This window comes from Ailuropoda melanoleuca, chromosome 6 (genome assembly GCF_002007445.2).
Source record: "Ailuropoda melanoleuca isolate Jingjing chromosome 6, ASM200744v2, whole genome shotgun sequence".
In the NCBI taxonomy this organism is placed as follows: Eukaryota; Metazoa; Chordata; class Mammalia; order Carnivora; family Ursidae; genus Ailuropoda; species Ailuropoda melanoleuca.
The window spans coordinates 91,132,250-91,141,012 of record NC_048223.1 but is presented as its reverse complement, the minus strand read 5'-3'; positions in this window follow the sequence as shown (position 1 = coordinate 91,141,012).

Here is an 8,763-nt window from a genome sequence, read left to right as displayed (position 1 = left end):
GTGACTGCCGTCACCCTAAAACAGCAGTGTTCCCTATGTGGCATCCACTTTCCCGAGCTACAGTCAAGCCCAGAAGAAACGGAGGCACGTAATTCAGGACCAGCCTGAGTATCCCCCACAAAGACAAGAGGGAGAGGTCCTCGGGTGATCAGGGACCAGTCTTAGAAAGAGCAGCCAACGCGTTCTAGAATACTGAGGCTGGAAAGGCCCCAGATCACTTCATCGTTTGGCCGGTGATAAGTGAGACTGTCCAAAGCGGAGGGAGGGGGCATTTACTACACTGGGCCGCTGCATGTGCAGAGCCTGTCCACGTGGCAGAGGCCCATGCACTTGACCTTTGACCTTAGACCTCCTTTCTCGGCTGGGCTTCCTTCTCTCCTTAGGGCTAGGTATTTGGAAAGCATTGACAGAGTGCTGACACCAGTCAATGCTCCAGAGACTGTAGCTTTCATCTGCCTAGACATTACTGCTCTCTCTTTGCCTTTCTTTCTATTAGCAAAAGCCCAAGGAGATGGGGTTCTCCTCCTGGCCTTCGCTGGTGACTAGCTAGACCTAACACTAGTACTCTACGTCTCCGGTTTTAGTTTCTTGTCTACCAGTGAGTGGTGGAAACAGACAATGTATAGGGCCATTTGCTGCAAAAATCTACAGAAGTATGAGTCCGACGCTGCGTGGGTCTCTGCAGTACATGCCTCTGTATGTACCCGTATGTACCTGGGGAGTCTCAAGGTACCAGGGGATCCCCTGGTGCTTTCGTGGGCACATAACAGGAAGTGCTGCCTTAGCGACCTGGGGTCATGACCTAGGTATCCTGGTGATAAAGTCAGCTTCAGAGCCTAAACTGCTACAGACTCTGGGCTCAACAACTCAGTAGAGAGGCGAAGTCCTAGACCTTCTGGGAAAACATCATTTCTGGAAAAATTAAAACTAGCAAATAGTCTAAATAACATTAATGGACATTTTTAATGAGAGACAAAAATTATGAGTGTCCCTCCTTTCCTGTTATTTATTTTAAAATGCACAGAATATTAAAAAAAAAAAACCCTCACAAAACATCCCTAAGTGTCACCCCATTGCCATTGCCATTTAGTGTTGCTTGTTGATGACATTTCCATTCCTATGAGAATATTCTTACAAGGCTTCTCTGTGTCATCTTCCTCAATGCGTGGTTGGCAGTTTATGTTGTCTGCTTCTCCTCCTTGGCTCTGTGACACATTCTGGAATTCAGTCCTTTTAAGAGCCGGTCCCGAGAAGCCAGATAAAGAGCATCTGGCAAATCCATGGGAAGCTCCGCTTTTATCATAAGAACAGTCTTAACACAAGCATGGGCGCTTCTCCCAGGGCTCCACAGAGGCCCTCTCTTCACTCTTCAGTCCTAACACTGGCAGGTCCCACCCTTTCAAGGGCACCTTAGTATTACGTGCCCACAGAAAACAGAGGAACAGTCAGAGGGGTAGCTAAGGGTCAACCTGTGGGGTTTTTACTCAAGTAACATAACAGTGTTTTCCATACTGCGTCTCAGATTCTCCAACATCAGCTGGGGATCCAACAATTCAATTCAATTCTGACACTAACCACCCAGAGTTAGGGCCGACCCCACAAGGTAAGAGATCAGTCCCACCCCACTGTCCTTCATTCAGATGCCACCTGCAAATGGAGTCCCCAGGCAACGTGCACTTCTACCCGGCCAGCTATAAATTCAGGGCTCCCACGATGCCCCTTCAGTCTTGATAATTGGCTAGAATGGCTCACAAAACTCAGGAAAACAACTCTACTTACAGTTATAGTTTTATTATAAAGGATACAAAGGAACAGCCAAATGGAAGAGAGACGCAGAGGGCAAGGTATGTAGACAGGGTGTGCTGGGCTTCCATGCCTTCTTCGGAGGGGCTGCCTTCCTTGCACCTGAGGTAGGTACAAACACAGAAGCTCTGTCAGCCTCTTTGTTCCAGAGTTTTTAATCCAAGTATTTACTTTTTTTAAATTTATGAATGATTAAATCATGGCCATTGGTGATTCAAGTCAATCTCCAGCCCTTCCCTCCTCTCTGGAGGTCAGGGGGTGGGGCTGAAAATTCTAACCCACTAACCCTCCCCCCACCCCGCTGTGGTTGGTTCCTCCAGCAACCAGCCCCCATCCTGAGGCTTTCTAGAGAACTGCCAAGATTCACCTTCCTGAGCCAAACTCAGGTAAGTTCAAAAGCAGGGACTCATGAATAATAAAAGACACTCCTACCACTCAGGAAATTCCAAGGATTTTAGGAGCTCTGTGCCAGGAACCGGGGACAAAGATCAAATGTCTAGTTTTTATTGTACCACACAGCCGTAGCTGGGGCTGCCTTGTATCACCTGGCCACCTGGGCAAGCATCAACTTCCGGAGCTGAAAGCAGCCCAAGATACCCTCAAACCTACCTAACAGGTACGCCGTGCGCATCCAGGAGGACTGCGCGAGAGGAGCCAACCAGTGCAGCCAACAGGTTAAAACTCTCCACGATGAGATACCATTTCACAAGCACTAGGGGTGCTCAAATCTGAGCCAGCCGGAGCTCGCCTTCCTGTGGGAGTGTAGGTTGGCACACCCACTAAGGAGACGTGTTTGTTAGTTTCCATAAAGTTAAGCAGACGTCCACGCTATGATTCAGCGATTCCACTCATTGGTATTTACCACGAGAAATAAAAACCTATGTCTACGAAGAGAACTGTACTGAATGGTCATGGTCGCCTTTTTCATAATAATTGAAAAAACCTAGAAACAGAAGGTGAACGGAAAATGAATTGTCGTATAATAAAAAGGAATGAGCTACTGATAGAAAAACCCAAATGACTTAATCTTAAAATGTTGAGAAGCTAGACACAAGAGGGCACATGCTTTCTGATCCCATTTATATTAAATCTAGAATAATGAAAACTAATCACAACAAACCAAGGTAGGGACATGGTTGTTGGCAGTTGATTGGAAAGGGGTATGAGCCAGCTCTCTTGGGGATTGAAAGTGTTCTATATTTTGTTTTGAATGGTAGCTACACAGTGTATATGATTATAAAAATTCTCCAAACTGAAAGCTTAAAATCTTCCATTTTACTGCCTATTGCTTGTACCTCAGTTAAAAAAAAAAAAAAGAAAAGAAAAGTTTAAAGCCCTCTAAATGAAGATCATGGGCCTAAGAATTGTATGAAGTCTGTTTCTGCATGGGAAGAGGGGACCCTGGGCTATACAGGACAAATCCTGTCTAATCCTACAGTCCCAACCCTGAATTTCAGAATTGCATTAGGTGCCGGGGACTTGCTAAGGAAAAGTTCCAAGCTTCAAGTCTGCATGAATGTGGGTCTAACCTTGCCTTTCCCTGAATCCTCCAGAAGCAATGTCTATGACCCTCGCCTGCTTCCCCCAGTCCAAGCCCTCAAACCAGAAACTCCCAGGACACAGTGAGGTGTGTCACCCATCTCTATATCCCTCATGCCTGGTGGGGGATAGCAAACCACAGGTATTCTATAAATACTGAATTGCACTAAATCACTAACTATCAGGGTTGGTTATGGATGACTCAGAAAACCCAATCTTGGGGCGCCTGGGTGGCACAGCGGTTAAGCATCTGCCTTTGGCTCAGGGCGTGATCCCAGCGTTGTGGGATCGAGCCCCACATCAGGCTCCTCCGCTATGAACCTGCTTCTTCCTCTCCCACTCCCCCTGCTTGTGTTCCCTCTCTCGCTGGCTGTCTCTATCTCTGTTGAATAAATAAATAAAATCTTTAAAAAAAAAAAAAAAAGAAAAAAGAAAACCCAATCTTAGGGGTGCCTGGGTGGCTCAGCCGTTAAGCTTCTGCCTTCAGCTCAGGTCATGATCCCAGGGTCCTGGGATCGAGGCCTGCATCGGGCTCCCTGCTCAGCGGGAAGCCTGCTTCTCCCTCTTACACTCCCCTTGTTTGTATTCCCTCTCTCGCTGTCTCTCTCTGTCAAATAAATAAATAAAATCTTAAAAAAAGAAAGAAAAAGAAAGAAAGAGAGAAAGGAAGGAAGGAAGGAAGGAAGGAAGGAAGGAAGGAAGGAAGGAAGGAAGGAAACCCAATCTTAGGTGCCAAAGTACCCAGGTTGTCAACATGCATTGACAATAGTAACCATATAAGTATACAATTTTCTGGTGGGAGCAGGATAACTTTCTCCTCATGCTACACACTAAAGAGACAGCAAATACAAATCACTCAGAAATCGTGTTTTAAGGGGAGCAGACAAATGGGACAGTGCTTTTCTCTCTCTCCCTCCCTCCCTCTCTCTCTGCAAGAAATTCTAGCATGTTACCATGCTGATGGGAACAATTACATATGTATTTTGTGAAGTGATTTATTAGAGCAAAAATGAGGTCCTTTTTCTTCATCCACCTCACTTCTATTTTCTCCAACGTTCTTTTGCACTGAAGTGCAAGGAGATAGGAGGGAGATTTATATCTCCTGCTTTAGACCCATTGGCCTCAAGATGGACCCCCCAGAGAAGTCCCTCGGGTAGGTCAGTTACCGCATCACCGTGGAAACATCTCCATGGCTAGGAAATATCAACAATTGCTGGTGTCGAGTGAACTAGATTCCAAAAACAGGGCAGAGTTACATACCATCCACTCCGGTGATGGGAATGTAGAGAAGCAACCGCTTATAAACCCAATATTGAAGTGGGAGCTCAGCAATTGGGAGTGCCTATTAATGACCCTCCCGTGACACCCTCCTACATGGCATACGTAAATCTCACCAATCCCTTGGACTTCACATAATGAAAACCCACAGAATGTTGGCGAATGGCATTCTATCAGATCCCAGGGGCTTTCCAACGCCATCTGCTCTTCATTTTCCATAAATGAAAGGGATGCGTGGGTTACAGTTTGAATGTTGAGTATGTGATGCTTTGTATCTCAATTCCACAGATAGCTTTCTCCATCCTGACGTTGCGGGATGATCTGTCCTTCAGATTCTCAGACTCTGGAATATGCCTCTAGCACTCACTTCTGTCTGGCTCCAAATCAGAGTACAGCTTTCCCAGGTGTGCACAAGCCCTGAAGGAGGACAAGACCAACCAGGTTGACCTCGGTCATCGGAAACTAGGGAAGAATCCATGAGCACACTGGTGAGGTCCCACTCCCAAGCCGATAGCCCGTCACTCCGGCCCCAGTCAAGACAGAGACCCGCTGGGTCACAGGCCGTTCTGTGCGAGAGCTGACCTGTGTTGTCTGGTGAGAGTTAATGGTTAAGCTTCCAGGTCTTTAAAGAGCTCACTGTTAAAGCCACCATTTAAAATTAAATTATAGTCAATACATATATAGTGAAATGTAACAAATATTCGAAGCTCATCAGTCTGATTAATTTATGGCATCTTACTCTCATGGCTGTTGTTGAAGTCCTTAGCAGCCGCTAGAACGGCAGCCGGGAAACACGGCGTAATGGCTCCTACAGGGTGTCCCTTCCCAGCTCTGCAGGCCACAGCGCCCTGTTGGTAGTTCGAAAGCAGCCACGTGGGAGCATTTGCACCACAGAAGTAGAGCCAGTGCTATAAATAAGCCGGCTTTTCTCCATGGACGACCGTCGTTGAACGCTGACCAGCCAGCACCGAGCCCGCTGGGGGCCGCCTGTGTGTCGTGTTGAGATTTGACGCCGGGGAGTGACGGGGTTCAGTCTGCGTCTCTGAGCGCGCCCCGTGGCTGCGGCGTGGCATCCGCAGTGGCAAGAGGAGGCGCCAGCGGAACGGAGCAGCCGGCAGCTCACGGCCCACCGCCCGGGCTGGACGGGCAGGCGCTGCAGCTGGCGCAGCCTCGGGGGCCGTAAAAAGGAGGCTCACAGAAGCGATGCTGGGAAACTGGGAACAGCGGGGCTTATGCTGCACCGGGAAGGACTGCAAGAGAGCTAGGAGCAAACGTTGGCTCTGGGTTTTTTGGTTTTTCATTTATTTGCTTTTTAAATTAAAGTTGGGCAGATCACATACCCCTCAAAACCCCTCACTCAGTGGAGGTGTGCGTAGAGTCCAAAGACCCTGGCTTTGGAGTCAGATAGGTCAGAGTTCAAATTGGATTTTGCTTTTTTTTTTTTTTTTTCCCATTAGAGAGAGCGGGAGAAAGGCAGAGGGAAGGGAGAGAGAGAATCCTAAGCAGGCTCCACACCCAGTGCAAAGCCCTACTCGGGACTCAGTCCCAGGACCCTGAGATCATGACCTGAGCCAAAATCAAGAATCCGACACTTAAGTGACTGAGCCAGCCAGGCGCCCCTGGCTCTGAGGTTTAAAGCCTGAGTGATCCGTAGATACTGATGTCATCGGCCAAGTTAGAATTCTCAGAAGGAGGCTTCAATGGAGGACCAGGACTGAGAAAAGAGGAGTCCCTCTGAGCTGTGTGAAGCAGTAGTAATGGGTGGTTCCCTATGGTCATGAACTTGGGGTGTTGGCTAGGCAGAGATTGGAGGAAAGGTGTCTGTGTCCTTGGCTAGAGGTCATCCCTCTCACTGCTCAGCAAGTCTTCGGTTCATTTTACAGTCTCAGGGTGGCAGAGCTGGAAGGCTGTTTGGGACCTCAGACCCCGTCACCTCATCATACATATGAGATCATCACAGCCAGAGGCTTAAGGGAGGAAAGTAGGCCCCAAACCTGTCACTCCCCGGTAGCCCCTGCAACCCCAACATGCCCAAAACCCAGGGGTGGGACTAGGGTCTCTCAGGGACCCCACCTGTCTTTCAGCGGGGGAAACCTGATTTGCAGTCAACCTCGACAGGATGAAGTGAAGTACCAAAAATGGCTGCCCCAGGGAGCTCTGGGTGGGGAGAAAGCACTAGAGGGAGCGGGGAGAAGCCTGCTGCAAGGGGGCTGAGGGCACACTGCAGAGGGAGGGGAAGGCTGACCCCCCTGGAAGTGTTCTGGGCTAGGGAAGGCAGGCTAGGGCAGGAGACCAGGAAGAATTCCAGCTGAGAAAATGGGGTGACCCCAAGGGGAGGAGCCCCGCAGCCATCAAGAGAGTGCTCGTGCTCTGTGGAGGCCCTGGACCCTGGCTGGGAGTCTGAGAGGCCATCACGTTCATGGGGTTCCCACTCACACATCCAGGCAGCCTGAGATGATGGAAAACACAGGGAGCCAGGGCCAGAGGACGAGGCTCATGCTATGTGTCTGCTCCCTGCGGTCTCTGGGACCAGCCCCAGGCTAACAGTATCATCTGCTCCTCCATTCAGCATAAATGTCTTTCATGTGCTAAACACGACTCAGTACTGAGGGGAGCGGCCCCCCATCGTCCCTGCCCGGAGAAATGCATACCCAGTGGAGGGGGACAAGCAGTAAGCAGGCACACAAATGAGAACACGGATGCATGTGCTGTGAAGAAACTAAAGGAGAATAGTAAACCCTGGGCAAATTCCCTGGGCCCTGGGCCCTTGTCTAGTCATCTATAAAATGGGACTGACGTGGCCACTGACATCCCCCCTCTGGTGAAACGCAGATGGCATCGCTGTTGCTGTCCGCTACAGGGCCGGGTGAATGAGCTGAATTCAACCACAGATGCTTTTGCCTTCTTTTACTTTTTCTTTTTTTTTATTGGGGAAAATGTACATAAATTTACTATTTTAACCATTTTTAAGAGGCATTAAGTACATTCACAACGTCATGCAACCATCACCACCATCGCCTCCAGGGCTTTTCCTCATCCCAGACAGAAACTCTTCACCCATGAAACCTCAGGTCCCCATCCCCCCGCCCCCAGCCCCTGGTAGCCCCATCTTACTTTCTGTCTCTATAAATTTGCCTTTACAAAGTTACCTCACATAAATGGAATCTTACAGTATGTGTCCTTTCATGTTGGACTCATTTCCCTTAGCTTCGCCTAGAAGTGGAATGGCTGGCTCATATGATCATTCCATGTTTAGCTTTTTGAGGGACTGCCAAACTGTTTTCCACCGTGCTCCACTCTCCATGCCCACCAGCAACGCACCAGGGTTCTCGTTTCTCCACATCCTCGCCAATTCCAGCTATTTTCCATTTCTCTAGTAACAGCCGTGCTAACAGATGTGATCTTTGGCTCTCTTTCACGTAATGACAATGAAGTATCGTCAGATAGCGTCCTGCGGCTATGCCCATTCCATGCTTCCATTGCTCTCTACATTATTTATTTATAGGTCACATTTTTGTACAGGGTTGTATATACCAGTTTATGTACTCTGTGCCATATGGAAAATTTGAGGCATTGTCAAAGGTAGTCTCAACAAATTTATAACTGTGTCTATGTTTCTTTCCATAGCAAGAGTGGTGATAGGACTGGTAGCCTGTCAGAAAGCTTGGTGATGTGTCCCTATCAGACTTAGGGAGTCTAGGAGTCAGTTCTGGTACTTTCTTCTCCCTTTCCCCCACCCCCCGCCAGCCTTGTGCATGTCGCAAACCAGTGCCTGGGAGGACGGCAGGACCAAGGGCAAATCACACAGCCTCCACACTCGTATTTATGGACCACTGCTCAGTTTCAACATGACCGGGACCAATGAGTGGATAAACAGGGGAAATAAGACAAGGTCCGCAAATTGTCCCTAGCCAGGCTGACCCAGCCACCCATATCTGATCCTCCATGTATCTTCACCTCCAACAATAAATAACACGTGTCCTAGAGCAGAAGACACAGGAGTAATTTATATCTCAAAATCCAAACAAGTGCCAAACTGTGGTCAATTCTATGAATATACATCCCACCTTGCTTATATGCTGACTCTCCATGGCCCGAAAAAGAACAATGAGCAAGAAGGTGCTTTCCTAAGAACTCCGAATG